At 37.2% G+C, this 18,489-nt stretch overlaps 1 long non-coding RNA gene across 1 annotated transcript; it reads right to left on the reverse strand.

The window, feature by feature from the left end:
* Positions 1-2,542: 2,542 nt before the first annotated feature.
* On the reverse strand, positions 2,543-3,306 carry LOC137481578 (uncharacterized). The gene is made up of 2 exons (XR_011003559.1): positions 2,833-3,306; positions 2,543-2,706 (listed from the first exon to the last, which is right to left on the reverse strand). It is a non-coding gene; the product is annotated as an uncharacterized lncRNA (long non-coding RNA).
* Between the last annotated feature and the right edge of the window lie 15,183 nt (positions 3,307-18,489).

Raw genomic sequence — 18,489 nt, forward strand, 5'->3', positions numbered from 1 at the left:
CTGTTTAAGAAACATGTTCTGGGTCTTTAATTTTACACTTTGATAGCAAAGAAAAAAAATGTACATCCACATGTATATGTGAGTATATATATTTATGCATGCATATATATATATACACACACTATATAAACACACATATATAAAATAATATATACACATACACTGGACCTTTAATGGTCCTTTTCTCTCTGTCTGCATCTAAATATACTTCTCTTGAAGCTTGTATCCAAGCCCCTTACTGTAAGTATTAATTTTATGAAAGAATCTACAGACTTGCAGAGGTATATTAATATTGATAAGCCCCTCAAGCTGCTGTTCTTTGTAAGCAACCAGCACAAACAGGCACACACAGAACATCTCATCATTATGCTACAGATGTGCATTAGGGGAACACAAGAAAAGTCAAAAGCAGTATTTTCTTCTCCTACCACATAAATTATCAGTGTATCCCAATATTCTGGAAATTTATGCTAACGCCAGGATGCATCAAATAATCTTCATCTGCCCTAGTTAATAATTTGCAACTCTGAACGCATCAGCACCAGAAATAGCAGCATTACTATTAACTATGCAGGGAGAAAAAATTACCGTGTATTTATTTTAATTCAATCCTTTTTTTTATATTCAAATCTTGCCATTTGAGCACAAGAAAGCCACTTTCTAACCTCTGTGCCTTGGCAGGTAGTAGAACTGACCTGGGCAAAGACCAGTGTCTCTCCTAACGTACACACAGGAAAAACCTTTTATGTTTTTGCCCTATTCTTCCTAATAGAACATTCCTAGTAATATGCCACAAGCACACAGCATCAGGCAGATTTCCTTTTGGAGTTACACTGCTCAGTGTTGCCTTGCACATCTCTTGTGTTTGGTTTGGAAACAAACTGAACTTTAGCCTGCCTGGCTTGGAAAAACCAGTGGAAGCTACTGGGTTTTGTTGTGAATGGTCACCACAGAAACAAGATTCCCAACAAAAGACACAGCGTTCAGTGGCTGTAAAAATGCCTGTTGCTGCTGAAGCATAGGACAACACCCACATCTCCGTATATTCTGTTGTCACAATAGCCAATATCTAGAGATGATGCTGCAGGTGGTATGGCTTGGCTCCACTCCCCTAGCTCCGTCACAGGAATTCCACAGTGGTTTAAAATTATGCAGTCTTCGAGCATGGAATTTATGGAAACAAGGATTTTAGCCCCAACAGTCTCCCCATCAGTAGAACACATGAACTATGACACAAGGTCTTTCTTAACCTGTCTTGGTGAGGTGTTGGGAACTGTGCTGATGCTCAGGATTATGGAGCATAACAGCTCCCTTTGGAGGGCAGGGCTGCAGGCACTGAGGTTTGAAAAGGGGAAAACCAGATGCAATTGCTACATCACAAATAGTCTGGTATCAAATAGCAGCTCTCAGTCCAGGGACACCCTCATTAAATTGGGTCATCCTACTCATGTCACCTGTGTCCATTCCATCTTGATCCTTACAGAAAGTCTGTCACTGCTTTCTTCCCTTCTTAGCCCGAGCAGAAGCAGGGAGAAAAGCTCTGGAGACGATTCCTTTCAGGTATAAGACATGAACACCCTCCATGATTTGGCAACACTTTCACTTATGGTATCATTCACTTTTTCTAGGGAGTTTCACTAAGTGAAATCAGCTTCAAACACTCCACAGATATTTGCTTGCTGTAAAAAGCTCCCAGTCCACATTTATGCCTATTCTCTGCTGTTATTCTGGATGCATAATCATAAAGCACATACCCCCAATGTATGTTCCATTTCATCCTCTGCAGAACATGGTTATAAAGGTTACATAAACATGGTTATATGTGGTTAAATATGGTTATAATAAATAGGTTATAATTATCCATTATAAATCAGCAGACAGTACTGCACAGTGGAAAAACATATTAAATTATCACAGGGGATGCGTACTTATTTCACACTTGAGTAATTACTACAATTTAAGCCATGAATATCATAAACAGAAGTTGTTAAGTGAAAGATGGAAACTGGTTTTACAGCTCAGTGGGAAACAGAATACCATATGAGACAAGCAAAAAAGGATCATTGTGTCTTGCAGGCAAAAAAAAAAACAAACAAAAAAACAGGGAAAAATGACACTGATAATAAAATTCATGTAATCGCCATAGAATAATGCAGCTAAAAGTGACACCATGACCAAACAGATAAAAAAAAAAAAAGTAGTAGAAGTCTTTCATTGCCTATTCCATCAGCATCATCACTCAAAGCCTCATTTATTGGGAATTAGGAACAAAGTCAAAGAAAACAATAATCTGTGAGATATTTATTAAGGCTTCATTATAAAAGTGACAGAAGCTATAAACTAAAGCAAGCTTTAATTTCTTTTTTTAAGCTATATTAATAATCGTTTCAAGCTATTTCTTTTTTTGGAATGAACAGTCTACAAAGGAAATTTCAGACATTGGCAAAATGACACTAGGAAACAGTCTTGTTTGTTTACCAAGACAAAATATAAATCACCTTCAATTACTGTCAAAATTGAATTAGCAATAAAAAATACATAGTTGCAAGAGCATGGTCATGTTAATTATTAATCCAATAAATACTAACTGATCACCACTTTGGAAAGCTGGTGCATTGCTAAAGCTCCCTTAGATCCACTTTTAGCTGGAGCAGGTCAGGGCTCTTTTGAGCAGCTGAGCTGACAGATCTGACAAGCGGCAAATATCTGAGAGAAAGGGAAGTGGGGACAAACACTGCAGTCAGAAGTGAATTTATGAACAAGTTCTGAATGAAATGAAACAGAAAATCGAACATTTTAAACCATTTTTACCATTTTAAGTTAAAATTTTACCATGACGAAAAAGGACACTGGTTTTCAATGGTGCTCATTGCTGCACTGACACCCATAAACGGAATGGTCACTAAAAAGAAAACTTCAGCTGTTTAGGATCTGGGAATCAGGTAACACTGATGTGGGGAACCAGAGCTCTCTGCCAGGATGGCCAGTGTCTGTCTGGGAGGCAGTGGGAGCCCCTGTGCCCAGGCTCCTTGCAGCATCATTTACATCTGGATTGTGAGTGACTACCCAGACAATTCTTCTGTTCAAATTTCACAATCCAGCTGGCCCATGATCCCACATAACCACTCCAGCACAGGCATAATCCATTGCCTCTATCTTAACTATATTTGACCATTTTCACATCTACAGGAACAATTTCTATATACTATATACAAATATCTTCCCTATATTTAATTTGCCATCTTCTGCAGCAGGAACACTCTAGGACACTCCACCAATAATTTAAGCTTACAAATTAGACTAGACACAGCAGGAGCTGGCAGGGGAATCTTGAGAGCCCACCAAAATTCCCAGCTGTAAAGATCCTGAAGCCATCAAACACCTCCCTGCGAAGGTGACTGGGAGAGCTGTCCATCACCCAGCTGCAAACTACTCCATTCTCTTCTCTCTGCAGCTCCTGCATCCCCTGGGGAAGCACTGAGTGACTCCCATGCACTGAGCACAGGCCTGTTAGCAGCTGCAACCCTGTTGGAACTATAGAACAAACCTTATTTTCTCACTGCTCAAGTCCCACAGTTCTTGCCACACTTGCTGCCTCTAGCTCCTACTGAATCCAGTCAGTGAAATGTAACTGTCTGAAAGCCTCAGAGAGAGATCATTCAATACATTCTCATTTGAAAAACAACTACTGTGAGAAGCAACCAATCTCTAAGCTACATGATAACATGGTAAGATGCATATGCTTGCCACACTGTCAAAGAGCCTGAATCTTTACTAGAAACCAAAATAAACCACTTCAGAGAAGTAATTTGTGTGCCATCAGCCATAGAATAAATAAAAGTGGCTAATGCAAAGGAGATGATTTTGCTGGTACTCAGGTCAAATTTGCATTTTAAAACTCAAAATGTAACAGAAAGAAGCTAACAACAGTGGTAATGAAATGAGGGTGATCTTTGACAAAAGATCCTGCCAAATAGAATAATATAGAAAGAGTAATGCTCTTAAGAAAAAAAGATTCAGCTCCTCAAAAGATCAAGAGTCCATATATAAAATCCAAAGAGCACAAACTGGTTCTTTCCAAAACTTTAAATTTAAAAAGAAATAAATAAAAGAAAGAAAGGCATTTAATGGCATAGGTATGCACTTCAACATACCTCTCAAACTCACTGGACCATTGAAGATAAAATCATGTCACAACATTGATTTTTTTTTGCTCTCTAGTAAACCAAACATGTAGTTGGAATATATTTCAATTCCTGAGAAAAAAATCTTAAGCTCAGTCCTCAAGGGTTATAGGCTAACACGTGATATTTAATAGAAATGTTTGCAACCACACTCAAATAGATTCAAAACACTTAAAATGTTTCTTCCAACTCTCAGATATTGTTAGAAGGCAAAAATGCAGCTGACTGCAAATGAAGGGCCTGATACTGATCTCCTTTATGTATCAGAACTATAAACCCCTTGACAGGAAAAGAATTAGTATGATTTATTTCAATATACAGAATAAAAAACATGGCCCCTAGAAGTTACTGAGCATTCACAGAGCACAAAGAATATCCAGAGCAGCTGGATGCAAAGAGCATTACCCTCAAGGCGTCCTGATAACATTTCGATACAGATTAAGCCTTAAATTTGCATTTTTTGGGTGTGTATTAGATGATATTACCAGCAGAACACAGCCTAATTACATTATACTGCATTTTAATTAAAGATATACAAATGCAAATTTTAAATGAAATTAACAATTATATAATAATTGCTATCCATCAGGAAAATGTACTATTCTATTTTGTTATCTGAAAAGTATTAAAAATGAAAAGCTATGAAGCCTTGCAGGGTAGAAATACCACAACTGCATTTTTAATTAATTCATAGTTCCTATTCCTTAGCTCACTCAAAGAAAATCAAACACTGTTTTAATAGTTTAATAAACTATGTATTTTTCTAATTTAGAGGGTTTAATACCAACTTATTATTCAGATCCCAATTCCCTTTGCAACACATTAAGCTTAAATGAAGGATGTCCAGAGTACAGGACAATCGTGGAAATACTTCCATGGCATCATCAACAAAGGACAGTCATCAGTGACCAAAGGCCACATGCCAAACTCCAGTGTGTTCCATTCTCTCCAATTTTATCAATAAGAAAAAGTGGAATTCAGACCAGCTATAATAAAAAGGGATATTTCTTGAAAAAAGAAAACAGAAAATGACTCTTTTTAAGTACAAGAAGCATGTAGTCTGTAATAACTCTGTAAATAGATCCCTTTCTGAGTGAGAAAGCACATCATGTGTATATTTGAGTATTTTCAAGAGGATGTAGCACACTAAATTAAATAGGAAGATGCCATGTAATCAGTAACTGAGCATGTAAAACTAATTATTACAGAGGATATACATGAAGAGGATAATTAGTAAAGTGATTCCCAGCACAGCAAAGACACTTGTTTATTCAAAATTTTTAAAATTCTATGCTCAGTAATGAACATTTAAAATGCAACCACTTCCTTATTTACATTGTCCCTGGATTCCAGTGAGATGTTGTGTGTGAAGGCAAAATGTGGCCTTTAACACACATCCTGACAGCAAGGAAATTCCCTGAGGATGAAATAGATGGCTCTCTACAGCACCTCTGGATTTTATCAATATTAGTGAACAGTTAATTAATTTTTTCATACTTTGGCAAGAGAATACATGACAAAATACAAAAGAGAAAAAATCAGCATGCAGTTTTGAGCTTTCTAATCTTTCCTGTAATTCCCTTAAAGGACAGGACCATGCCTTTGGTGCATGTTACAGTGGGAACAGAGTGGAGGAGACAATGGCCAATCAGTGACACAGCTCCTGACTCTGTTGTGGTAGTTACAGCAACAGCTTTCTGATTAGGAAGTCTCTTTTTCACTTGCATAAATCCTCTTCTATGCTTGATTTAGTGCTTCAGTGATACTTATAATTTGTCCCTTCCGTGCTTGTCTGAGGCTGCAGCTGGATCTACAGTCCATTCTCAGTGATGCACAGTTTAGCATGAGCAAAAGACCAGAACTGGTCCTTCCTTTGCTTCCCTCCCTGCTCCCAGTCACACAAGGGAAGCCACTTGCATCAGGCTCTGTTCTGCTTTCTGATGTTTAAAGCAGCCCACACCTACTCTCTACAGAAAACTGCTTAAAGGCTTTTCAAACATGAACTTACTGAAGATATAAGCCTAATTTACATACAATTTGTACTACACTGAATTTCTCTCCCATTCTTATCTCCCATTACCTTGGATAACTCAGAGATGACTAAGTAGTTCTATTGACAAGTGTATTAAATGTTTTGAACTTTTGCTATAAATAGTGTTCTTTTGCACTGTGAAAACAAAAAGGCTGAAATGCCTTTTGTAATGCTTTTGGTTTGATGAGTAGCACTTTCCTCAAACAATCTCCCCCATCTACAATCCCCAACAAATAGATAAGTCACAAGAGAAAGCTGGTATTCAGATTTAACACCTTTCCTAATAATCCACTATATATTATGGACATAGTTTAGAAAGAAGCATGTAACTGTTCAGCAGGGAAATGTGTTGTACTATGGATATATGGAAAATTCCAAATAGCAAGGATTAACCTGATGGTGTGAGCAAAGTCGTGACACCTCAAATATTATACTCCATATTTTACGTACAGTGTGTCTTGTCAGGGAAAAGACATAAGCTATGCTTCTTTTACCATTTATACCAAGTTATCACCATTAAAGAGTGAAAGAGAAATAATTAGTTTCTCATAAAACCCTAAAAGTTTCAAAATACTTGAGGACAGAGGGTTCCATTAGGGCCATAGCTGCCATGCAAGAAAGAGTGGGAAGTGAAACTCAAAATCAGTAGGGTAACTCATTAGCAAGTTAGTAGTCCATGCTGTTTGCTCCTTTGGCTACTATCAGTAACACTGTAGAGCACTAGAGGCTATCACAAGGAAATACAAAGTCAAAGTTACTATTCAACAAAGACTGATGAACAGATTTTTAGAAAGTTAAATCATAACACCTAGTCTTAAGTGTACTTGAGAGACCAAATGGCTAAAGATTTTGTCTGTCCTGGTTATTTTAAGCAAGAATAGCATGAAGATGTAGAGAAAGAAGCAAGTTAGACATAAAAAATACTTTAACTAAAGACAATGCTGGGGATACTTTGTCTGTTTAGGAATGCAAACAAAGCTACTTCTGAAATATTACTCATCTCACAGCATAACAAGCAACACAATATTATGGGATAGATGTAATGACCAAACCTTTTCTTACCTTTTATGCACCATCAATAGTACCACGTTTCTATTGTTCAAATTAATCAGGCATTCATCATTTTATCAAAAAATAATGCCTACCCTTACACTTCTAAGTCTTCATAACACATATTCTGTGTTATACTCTTCTACTGAAAGTTCAGATCCTTGGTTTGGAAATCCAGCCCATGCAAATTAAAGTGAAAGCAAATTCTTCATGTTCATTTGCAATCCACTACCCCTAGTGGGTAAACACTGATGTCCTTGGTCATACTGACTCAGTCCATACGACACCTGGCTACCAACCTGATGATCAGGCTATCAACCAGAATAAATTTGTCCGACTCATTTCAACTTACACCAAGGATATTGTGACAGTAAATGAACAATACTTATACAGCAGCAATAACCAGTGTAACAGCAATAGTCATACACAGGAGAACATGCATAAGAACAATCATACACCTGGACATCTGCAGCTACAGGATATTAGATAAACCTTCCCAAATTACTGACAGCGGGGTGGTGGCAGAAATAAAAAAGAAGGAAAAGCCTTACACCTACCTCCTTGTTTGCTGGACATAGATTCTTATGCTCCCAAAGAACTGGCCAATGTTACAATATTCTGGGAAGAAGTGGCGTTCTCGTGAGCTCAGGTGACCTGGAACATTAATAAAACAGTTAAAGGTTAGATTTTTATGTGCCAAATTTCAAACTGCTGAATTATTCTTTGCATGTAAAATCCAACTTTGAAGATATTGGTATTTTAGACAACGCCTCTTCAAATTTCCATGGTTTTGAAGTAAAAAAATGTTTTTTTCAAAAACACCACACCACACCTACACTAAAAATGTTTATTGGATTTTTTAAAAATCTGTGTAATGTTAGAATAACCATATTCTTCTGAAATAACTGTTGGCTTAAGGAATATTCAAACAGATTTTTCTGCATTTTAATTACATTAACATTTTCAAAGAAAACTTAATTGTAAAGGCTGGATGTTTTTCAGTATTAAAAGGAATAAATTATGTGTTTTAATGCAAATGACTGGTATGCCTGTTTACCATTTACACAGCTATAAGCTAACAAATATAGATACAGTGTGACATTAGTTAGATATGGACAGTAATTGTACTCAGGAAAGCAAAAGCTTCAACTTTCAATCAGCCTAAGCCAATAAAACCTATAATCATAGTTTCTAGGAGAAAGCAGCTCAGTATGTTTTATTACAGAAATAATATACCAAGCCCTTGGAACTCTATTTCCTTATTTTAAATAAGGAAACAGAGTCCTGGTGGGCTGAGTAGTGCAAACCACAGAACATTTAAAGGAAACCAGACAATATGTAAACAAACAAGCAGATGCTCTTAGCATAGCTTGGCAAGGCTCCCCAACTTGCATGAACTAGAAAGCCACTGTCGAAATACAATTAATTTTTTCCACTACAAATAAGACATGAGGAAACTTCCTTACACAAACAAATTAATTAAAACATCAGCATAATTGACATAATTTCTGTTGAAGGGAGAGCTTTGATTGATTTAAACAACAGATCACAACTTTTGTGAAGAAACCCATGTAAAAATCTGGAAAATATTTCAATTCTGATTTACAAAATCTTTTGAACAATTATGTTAATGTCTTACTTCACCCTCTCAGCAATATTAACAATGTCATGAACTGAAAAAAGTAACTTAAGTTTATATTTTTATTTCAAGGTGAATGGCACTTAGGCCAACTTTGTGTAAACATTTGACAGTTTAAGCAAGCCCCATATCTGTACTAAGGAGACTACAGAGGAGACAGCACTGTTAGATGCTGTACCCACTCAGTCTGCTGCCACTACAGCAGGAGTGACCTTGAAAATCATCAGCACTCACCAGAACAGCAGAGACAGCCCCTGCTGCAAATACACTGGAGGTATAAACAAAATGGTATCAAAGATTCTGTTTTTACAGAAGGAAAGGAATCTGGGGGTTGAGGCTCTGGGTTACCTCTGCAGTGAAAGCAGTCTGCATGTGAGTAGAGATGTGCTGCATAGAGACAAAGAAGCTTTACTTATGCTTTTACTTAGCTGGTAGCAGCTGTAATTTGCAACTCTTCTTAACTGGGGGGAAGAATATGGAGAAGAGAGGTGATTTCTTATCAGAAGCCAATTCTGATCCTGTAACCAGCTTACATAATACTGCAGCAAGTACCTGGGAAGCGCTGGAGAAAGACTGATTAATGACACCATGAGAATCCTGAAAGAACAAATACTGACATGATCCATACTGAAAGACATATTGATTGCACAGAATGCAAATCAATAAATATGAGCCAGAGGTGAAGGGAATAAAATGAGATACTAACAATCTAGAATGGAATTGTATGAAATCAGGAGTAGCTGGAGGTTTGCTGTAATTGATTCTCAAGTTGACACAATTGCTAGGGAGGTGTCTTTACTTTTCAAAGAGCAACTTGAAGGTTGTGTAAACCCTCCTTCTGTAGTACCACTGTCCATGTACTGCTACTCTTATTATTAAGAGCTCTGTGAACTGTAGTAGGATTTTTCTGTAGGAAAGACCATATAACTGAGACCATAGCCCACTAAAAAGGCTCAGCTTAAACTTTTAAGTACTATAATCAAGAATCAGGGAGCTGGAATTTAAGTTCTCTTGACATATCAATTGCTCTGATTTGAATTTTAGAACTTTTATCAGCTACTAATATCCAATTAAGATCTCTTTCCTAGAATAAGGCTATGTATTCTTTGTCAAATACCATAATGAGGACATTCATAAATATGATTTGCTTTAAAGAATTTTATAAAGGAGTGCATTATCCAAAAGCTGACAGAGAGAAGTTAGAGAACATTAAAGGATCTAAATAGCAAAGCCAACATAAATTTGTACAGTAATAAAAAAAATGGTGAAACAATGACTTAATGTGACACAGAGATTAAAAGAAATCTTGCAACCTCAAACATCTTTCTGAAAAATGCAAAATATTCTGCCATTTTCCAGAGCAGATAGATGTTTGTATCAGTTTCTAGAGCAATTTATGAATTGTGGCATAAATTGCATGTGAAGTGCAAGATGGTTACAAGACTTACAGGAGTCAAATGCTAATAGAAAATGTAACTCATTTGTTTCACTAACCATGCAAGTATATGACAAATTATCATATTTACTAGGTCTCCTAGCATAAGCACATAGAATACTGATTGATGTGCTCAGTTTGTAGAGATTTATTAAGAGAATTCTGACTGGTTGGACAGGGTATATGAATTAGTTTGCAGTTTATTCTTTCTTCACCTTCTCATGGCTTTGTTGCCCAGATTAATTTTGTGAATCATGCATGCTTTATACTGAACTGATACACCAAAATTGCTTTACTGAATTATGGTGCCATTTCAATAACTGCTACATTCTGTTGATGATATCACAGTTCACATTCATTCTGCCTTAATACAGACTATATTTTATCAATAGTTAAAATAAACATGCTTTCTATAGATCACTTGAAAGGATACTTTTGGAATATAAAGCATCTCTCTTTCAAAAGACTGTTACCCTGTTCTTAAATAAATTTTTTCCATTATATTAATTTCCAGATTAACCATTGGAAAAAATATTGAAAAAATGTTCCAATGACAAACTTTTGGACAACAATAAATGAAACTAGAACTCCAGCTGAGTCAAAGACATAGGGAAAGCCATTAGGAGATGTGTCTATATGGTGATACAACATTGTAAATCCAGCTGGTCACAGAACTGAGTGCTTTCACACTGCACAGCGTTAAAAGGGAGTGCCTCATGCTGTCTATAAGCCCCTGAACCTTAGCCCGAAATCTGGACAAGGTATTATGCCTTATCACAACTGAATGCAAGTTCCTTTGTGCTTATACAAATTTCAAGATACAATTTTAAAAAGGAGCAGTAATCTATACTCTCAGAGCTGTCCATGTTCAGACATTCAACAGAGCAATTTCTGTCAAATGCAGTTGTAGCAAGAGTCCCCCTTTTGTTTTTGAATTCAAAGATGGGATAGAATAATAATCTTACTTAGCACATTAAAATCTCTGCATTATCAGGTAATGACTGAAAAATAAAATTTCAAGTCACAATAAGGTTGACAAGAAAAAACATGGTTTTCAAAATTAGGGAAGTAGTTCTCTATTTTTAAAGACAGATGAGGAGCTATGTCAGAGACAGCTGGCAATCCTTGAGCCCAGTGTGCTTATGCTTGTTCCAATAAATAGATCCAAGGGTAGGAGATACAGCCCTGTGTGCTCAGAGCCTTCAGGATGGCGTGGTGAGATTTATTGAACAATTTAAGGACAGGACTGCCCTTGGTGATGAATTGGAAAGAACAAGAGAAGATAATGAGCTGCTTTTGCTTGTTTCAGCAAAGCCATATTGATGTGTCCAAGCGAAATCAATGAAAGAGTGACTGGGTATTCTTGTCAGCAAAAGACAAATACCTATCTGTTGGTGTAAAATGATTTCAATTAAATAATACATAAAACCCACTTAATTTGACATACTTCCTTTTATCCTTCATCAGTGCCAATCAAAAGGGATTTTCAGAAAAAGTACTGTCTTCCCTCCACTGCTGCCACACAGCAACATAACCTATGTTTCACTTATTTAGACATATTAATTTGTTTTCTGTAAGCTTAAGGATTCACAAATAGAATTCACTGGTGGAAACAGATTATTTAGTGCAAGGTAAGTATACTTCTATAAATTCATAGTTCCAGGAAATTTTAATTGTCAAGAAAAACCACCTGTCTAAAAAAGTAACCATCACTGATTTCAACACTTCTCCAAAATAAATTTGAGAAAATATATTTTAAAACATTATTAACAGCAGCTTACAAAAGGGTACTTGACTGCATATCAAAGGGAAATATTAGATTATTTTTAATTGTTTTCTTTACAGCAGAAGGAAAGTTAATAAAAAAGAGATCTGATACCATATTTGTAGCACACAGTTATGATTAAGAACATTGTTTCACTCAAAAGGGTTCTGTATCCCAAGAAAAATAGGATTGCTAACCACAGAAGTGTTGATTATATAAGAAATACCTTGCCAGAATGTGCAGACAGTTGTTTTGATTTTAATAATTCACATGGCTGCTAACTCCTACCACTTTTTTTCATCTGATGGTTTCAGTCACTAGCATGAAAGAGCAACGCAGCAGTGTTGCCTTCCTTCTCTTAAGAAAAGTGTGCTCTGGAGTAGTGCAGTAAGCTCCAGAGATAAGGGATGGGGGTCAACACTGGACATGAAGAGTTCAGCACTCAGAATGAGAAAGTGCAGTTAGAAACCCAAGAGCCATAAAAGACTCGAGATAACTGAACAAATGCCCTACCTCTGGATCCAGAAGAGAGATTCATTTAGGGTCAAGACTTCCACTCCTGTCTAGGGGGAGGTGTGCCCTACTGTCAGAAATCATTTCAAGGTTGACTAATGGACTAAATCAGGGAAATCTCCTGTAGTAACATAATACTGTTACCCTCAATCAATAAGCACTCACAGTTGTACCAGATGTTTTTTCTTTTTTAAATGAAATCTTAGTTTTTGCATTATAGTTACCCAGGTGTGTTACTAAGAAAGATGTCTCTGAAGGGGCAGCTGTATCAATACAGTGTTGATGCATAATTCAAGAGGCAGCAAAACAAACCAAAAAGGAAAAAACCCAAGCCTGTGGAAAAGCAGAAGTCACTCATTTTTAAGAGCACAACTTTTATTCATTAAGGTGGGATCCTGCATTTCTTATAGATGCAATATTTCCAATGTACTCTTCCTAATGAACCATTCCTAATGATTCCTAATCAATCTGAATTTTGCTTTTGGAAAGCTGAGAAAATAGACTGAGCACAAGAAAAACTGCTCACTTCTCAAAATGCATGCACCAATTTCATAAGAATTTCTTTCTCATTCAGAATTCCAGAAGACCCTTCAAACTTTATTCTGAATGAGTCATGGCTCATTCTGTTACACAGAGGTGCCCTGAAGCCTCTTCATGCCTTCCAGACTACATAGGCATCTTCTGCTGCTCTTAGCAAATGCTCTGTGACTGCATTTCTACTCTTTTGAAAACCTCCAGCTCTATCTTTGAGTGACTGGTAGCTGGTTCTTTTGCACAGCTCCATAATCCAGTACAGCAGAAACTTTCTAGTCTTGCATTTCTTTATTCCCACTGGCAAGTCTCTGGATCAGGACAAAGTGCAGGGACCCCATTCATTCCTTGCTTATGCATGAGTGCTAACTTGACAAACACTGGCACAATCACATCTGGTAATGATGGAGGAAGACAGGCAGTATTGAATCCATCATTCATATTCTTCTTCAATGAGGTGACACATAAAACTCTTTAATTAGGCAGAAGTGTTCCAATTCATTCAGCCACATTTTTGCTCTAAGACACGAAAGGGCAAAATCGCATTTTGAATGATGAATTTAAACATTCTAAATCCAGTTAGTGTTCAACAGTGCATGCAGATTGCATACACATGAAATATGAAACTAATCCCTAGCAGGACACTGTGCTGGACGTGTGGAACACAAGTCCCAACACTGTGCCAGTTTCACCAAACGTCTATTCAGTGCCATGGAATGCTACAGACCACCCTGCTGAAGTTCCTTTACTCCCAGTCAGAAGGAGTGCACAGAGCAGTGGGAAAAGAACAGGGCACAGCAGCACAGAACACACTAAGTCTTTCTATTTCTGTTTTATCGCCCAATGATCATATTATATAATAGGAGATTGTATCAACAAAAGATTTGATAGATGTAAAATGCTACTGTAATTACTGATGCTTTAAACATTTTGGATGATCGTTTCATCCTTAAAATTCAAAGCAGTGAAAGTAAAGCCAGATAAGAGGAAAGACTTTTTTTCTTCTATCAGCTTTTAAAAAGATGAGTCAAATCTTAGATTGATTTTGAAGGTTCTTGTTTTTTCACAGCATATAAATCCTATTAAATTTTGATAGTGTGACTTTGTAGGACGGAAGGACTGTAAGCCAGCAATTTATAGCTGCATATTAGAAACCTCTGCTTCACAACAGAAGCCTATTTTGGTACAAAACTGCAAAGTAATTTATTAATGTTTTCAACACATACTATAATTACACATTTGAATTCTAAATCCTTTAGTACCCAAATCTTTCAGAAATGGCAGTTATAGGACTTGGTTGCTTGAGGTACAACAGCCTATTTCTTCTGCAGAGTTTTGAGTTTGAAAAGACTTTTCCACAAAAAGAAAGTAACAACATAAAAGGTATCACTATATAAGAGACTTGCTGCCCATAAATTTCTTCCCCCTCCTTCTCCTCCCCCAGCCTTAGTAAGACACTTTAGGCAGGAAATTTTTACTTCATGATGGCAACTCAGTTAAAATAATTTCCCATGGAGAGCTGCATTAATTTTTACCTAAAACACTGAGTAAGGAAACGTCCTTTCTTTGCTTACTTAAGCTGCAGTAAATTCACTGGAACACCCCTGCTGAGTGCTCGTTTTTGGGCAGGGGTTTGCAAGCTATGGATCAATCTCCTGGTGCATTCCTGGCTTTTGAATATTGCTGCTGTGCAGCCAGCAATGGAGGGCTCATTCCCATGGAAGCAGGATGGATATGCGCTGGGAAAGCATATATCAAAAGGAGCACCCTTTGATGAGGATGCTGAAGGCCTGTGATTTGGCCATATGAAGCCAAGTCCATTTTAATTTAGGAACAACATGACTGCTGCACATCAGAAAAACAAGCATGTCAGGCCATAACATTCCATAACATGAATTTCTTACTAGTAATGAAAATTGATACATCTTAAATCTCAAGAATGCCAGTTTAGGGACATCACTATTATGATTTTATTCTACTTACTATTCAGGTTGCAAACCAGATAAATCCAACCAGCAAAAATCCTGTTCAGTCATATTATTTATGAATTACACTGAGCCAGATGAACAACTCTACATTTCCCTTAAGCATGAAAGGTTTCTTAAGCTGACAAGTATGTTTCTGTATATTGCTATTAGTATAGGTCTGCAAAGGCAAGTTGACATCTTGAGATTAAAATCAGAACAAGCAACTGCACTGATAGAGAACATTCCAAGCAGCATCAGAACTGAATAATGAAAAGGATGTGGAAATAAATCATCTCAAAGAGCAAGATGTCACCTGAAACAAGATGTCTAAAATACTGGAATTTTAGACATAGGGATGTTTTCTCTGTCAGCTCCTTACATCATGGATGAATATGCAATTTCACATCAGAGGTAAACAAAATATCATAGTAGAGTTCTCTCCTAAAAAGTGACACCAAGGTCAATATTGTGTGTTCATCAAATTAGCCTTCTTAGGGAAGATAACAATTAAATTAATCCCTTAAGCTCATTAGGTGCAAAGGGTGCCTGTATTTCTGATGAATGAGACATGAAATCCTCACACAAGGCAGAAATCAATGAGAACTTGGTAGAGATTTACTACCATACCGAACCCATAAGGACACAGTCTGAATCGGGATGATTCTTTTAAAGATTTTGCTAAGGCTATTATATAATAGTCTAAGGAGCTTCTGCTATTCCAGAGATTAAAAAACTCATGCATCTATTAAAGAGCCACTGAACATGTCATAACCTTAAGTATATTTAGTCTCACACTGTATTCTATTCCTCCCCTTTTACAAATAGAAAGCTGCAGTACACAGTAACTCTGCAGTGGAGATTTGGTCCTCAGCCGAAGAAGTTTAATGTAAGCCTTGCCATACACTTTCTCTGTTAAGATACTTTGGATATTTAAAATACGCAGGAAACTCAAATGGATTTGAATGTGGGCAACCCAAAAGACACAGTTTTTGCAGTCAGAATACCAGATGTATTCAGACACATTTTTGTTGCATTTGAGTCTTATATACTTAACAGTGATGAAGCGCTGAATCCCAAAGTAGGCTCTAACTACTGAAATATGATTTTATTTAATTGTATCAAAACCAGCTTATTTCTCTTTATTTCTCTTCAAATACACATGCACTTGAAAGAAGCATATGCGACCCCATAAATTCTGGAAGTGTTTTGATGGCAACCATGTAAATGTTCAGTGAAGTTTCTGTCCTTCCTTTTGTCAGTTCTCACCCCTGCCACCCCATGTGAGCACCAGGCGAAATGCATTTTGGATTTGGTTGATAAAGGAAGTTAAACACTACAGAAGAAATAACTAAAATTCTCTTGGCCAGGCTTTCTTCAGGAGGCACCTGTAGTAAGGGCAAACAGTCTCCTGGAATGCATCAGTGCTACAAGATTACAGAACTGCGAGCTGGACAGAAAGATGGGAGTGCCCCGGCCATGACATTTGTCATTAGCTGCTGCAGGCAATCGTGATGTGGGCACAATTCATCAGATGCTCAGCTCTACTTCAACCGTGAAAATGGCAAACGAAATCAGTAACACCAGAACATACTGTTATAGCAAAACCACACTGCTAAATCAGGAATGACTGATTAGTCAGATTGCACTCGGCCTGGTGAGGCATGTGTTACAGAACCATACAGAAAGCTTTTATCCAACTCTCACAACAGCTCTTACTCTGAAATGCAACAAGCTACAATTAAAAAAAATTGCTCGTTTATTCTTGTCACAGCAACACTGCAACCTATCTTTGCTGAAGACAGACTGCCAGTAATTATTTTACAAAACCTCCATACATGCCATCTGTCAATAACTTTCCAGAGTTTATTTCCAAGATTTCCAGCTATATCTGAGTCATTAATTAAAATGAGGTATTAAAGAAAACCATTGAAGGAGCACTTGCCTTTAATATTGCCTGCCTGGGAACAGATAAACTTCAATATTTCCAAGTTTTAATATATTTTCATATGAAAGCTCCAGATAGAGTCTAAGCCCTAAGTATGAAAATATACAAGGTCAAACTTCTTATTTATTTCAACCTTCCAAAGGATGAATGCCAGAAGACAAGTTGTACGAGTAGTACTTCCATAGCCCCTGAGTGAAACAACATAACAATGGGCACAAGTAATTAAACAAGCTGACTGTGGAGGCTACAAATGGACTGAGTGCCAGGCTGATCTGCTACCTGAGAGATGTGCCACTGGTTGTGCCAAGTGTCAGCTACCAATGCCTTTCCTGCTGCAGCATTTGTTTCCACTTGCATTATTGAGAATCCGTGTAAAGGCGACCCAAACTCACCCTGCCAGCCTCTGCACGGACAGCAAGGCAGACATCCATTGCACTGCGGAAACCACAGAGCTTTACAAGTTATAGAAGCAGCTACGAAGGTAAAGAAAACAAACTGAAATCTCAGTCTTGTCTCTGCAGATACACATTTTCATAAAAACCAAGACATCAGAGTCACAGAGCAACTCACCTGCCGAGCCACAGGAAGAACCCAGAGCTGGGGCAGTCTCTGCCCAGTGCATTGCCACAGGACCATGTCCCTTCCCATGACACCAAGCTCGTTATCAGCAGAAAGGCTGCAACACCAATAGCTACAGAACAGCACAACCATCACAGGTGTGCTGGAGTGAGGGATCAGGCTCTTAGTATACGTTATTCTGAGATGTAAAAATATTTTATCCATAACTTTGCAAATACACTTTCCTGGAGATGTTTAACCAACTTTAGTCTGTCAGCGGTAGTAACCATTTTTAACAATTTCCTGAATTTAAATCTTTTATTTCTAATAGTTTAAGACTCACCAACTGCTAGGTTAACACCTGAAAATACCCATTTATTTCTCACTGAAGAAAACAGATGACAGACCCAGGAAGGGACACAGACAGCAAATTATACCACTAATAATTGACATTATTAAAATTTTGTTTCCCTGCAATTTCAACGTTAATTTAAAGGACTGAGGGATCTTACCAGACTACATCAAAAGACAAAAAGTCATTATCTTACGGAAGAAGGTACCTAATTCAAGGTAACTGTACTGTAGCAGCCCTTTGGCAGTTTTTATTCTCTGGGAAAATTGCCTTCCTTTCAAGATATCGTAGGACCCATCTGCTAATATTGCTCATTTGCATTTTAATTTTTTGAGGAATGCCTTCCCCAAACCAAGCACCATAATTCCTCTTCTTACAACAGGAATGAAAGGCCTTAATGTCAGAAGACATAAAATGATGCTGATGTCTTGTTTATGTAAACTACAGAGAATTCAGCAGAAGTTTGAGCAGCACTGCACATTGGGATATGGAGGAATGACACAGGCAGAAGAATAGAT

This window comes from Anomalospiza imberbis, chromosome 13 (assembly GCF_031753505.1).
Source record: "Anomalospiza imberbis isolate Cuckoo-Finch-1a 21T00152 chromosome 13, ASM3175350v1, whole genome shotgun sequence".
Lineage (NCBI taxonomy): Eukaryota > Metazoa > Chordata > Aves > Passeriformes > Viduidae > Anomalospiza > Anomalospiza imberbis.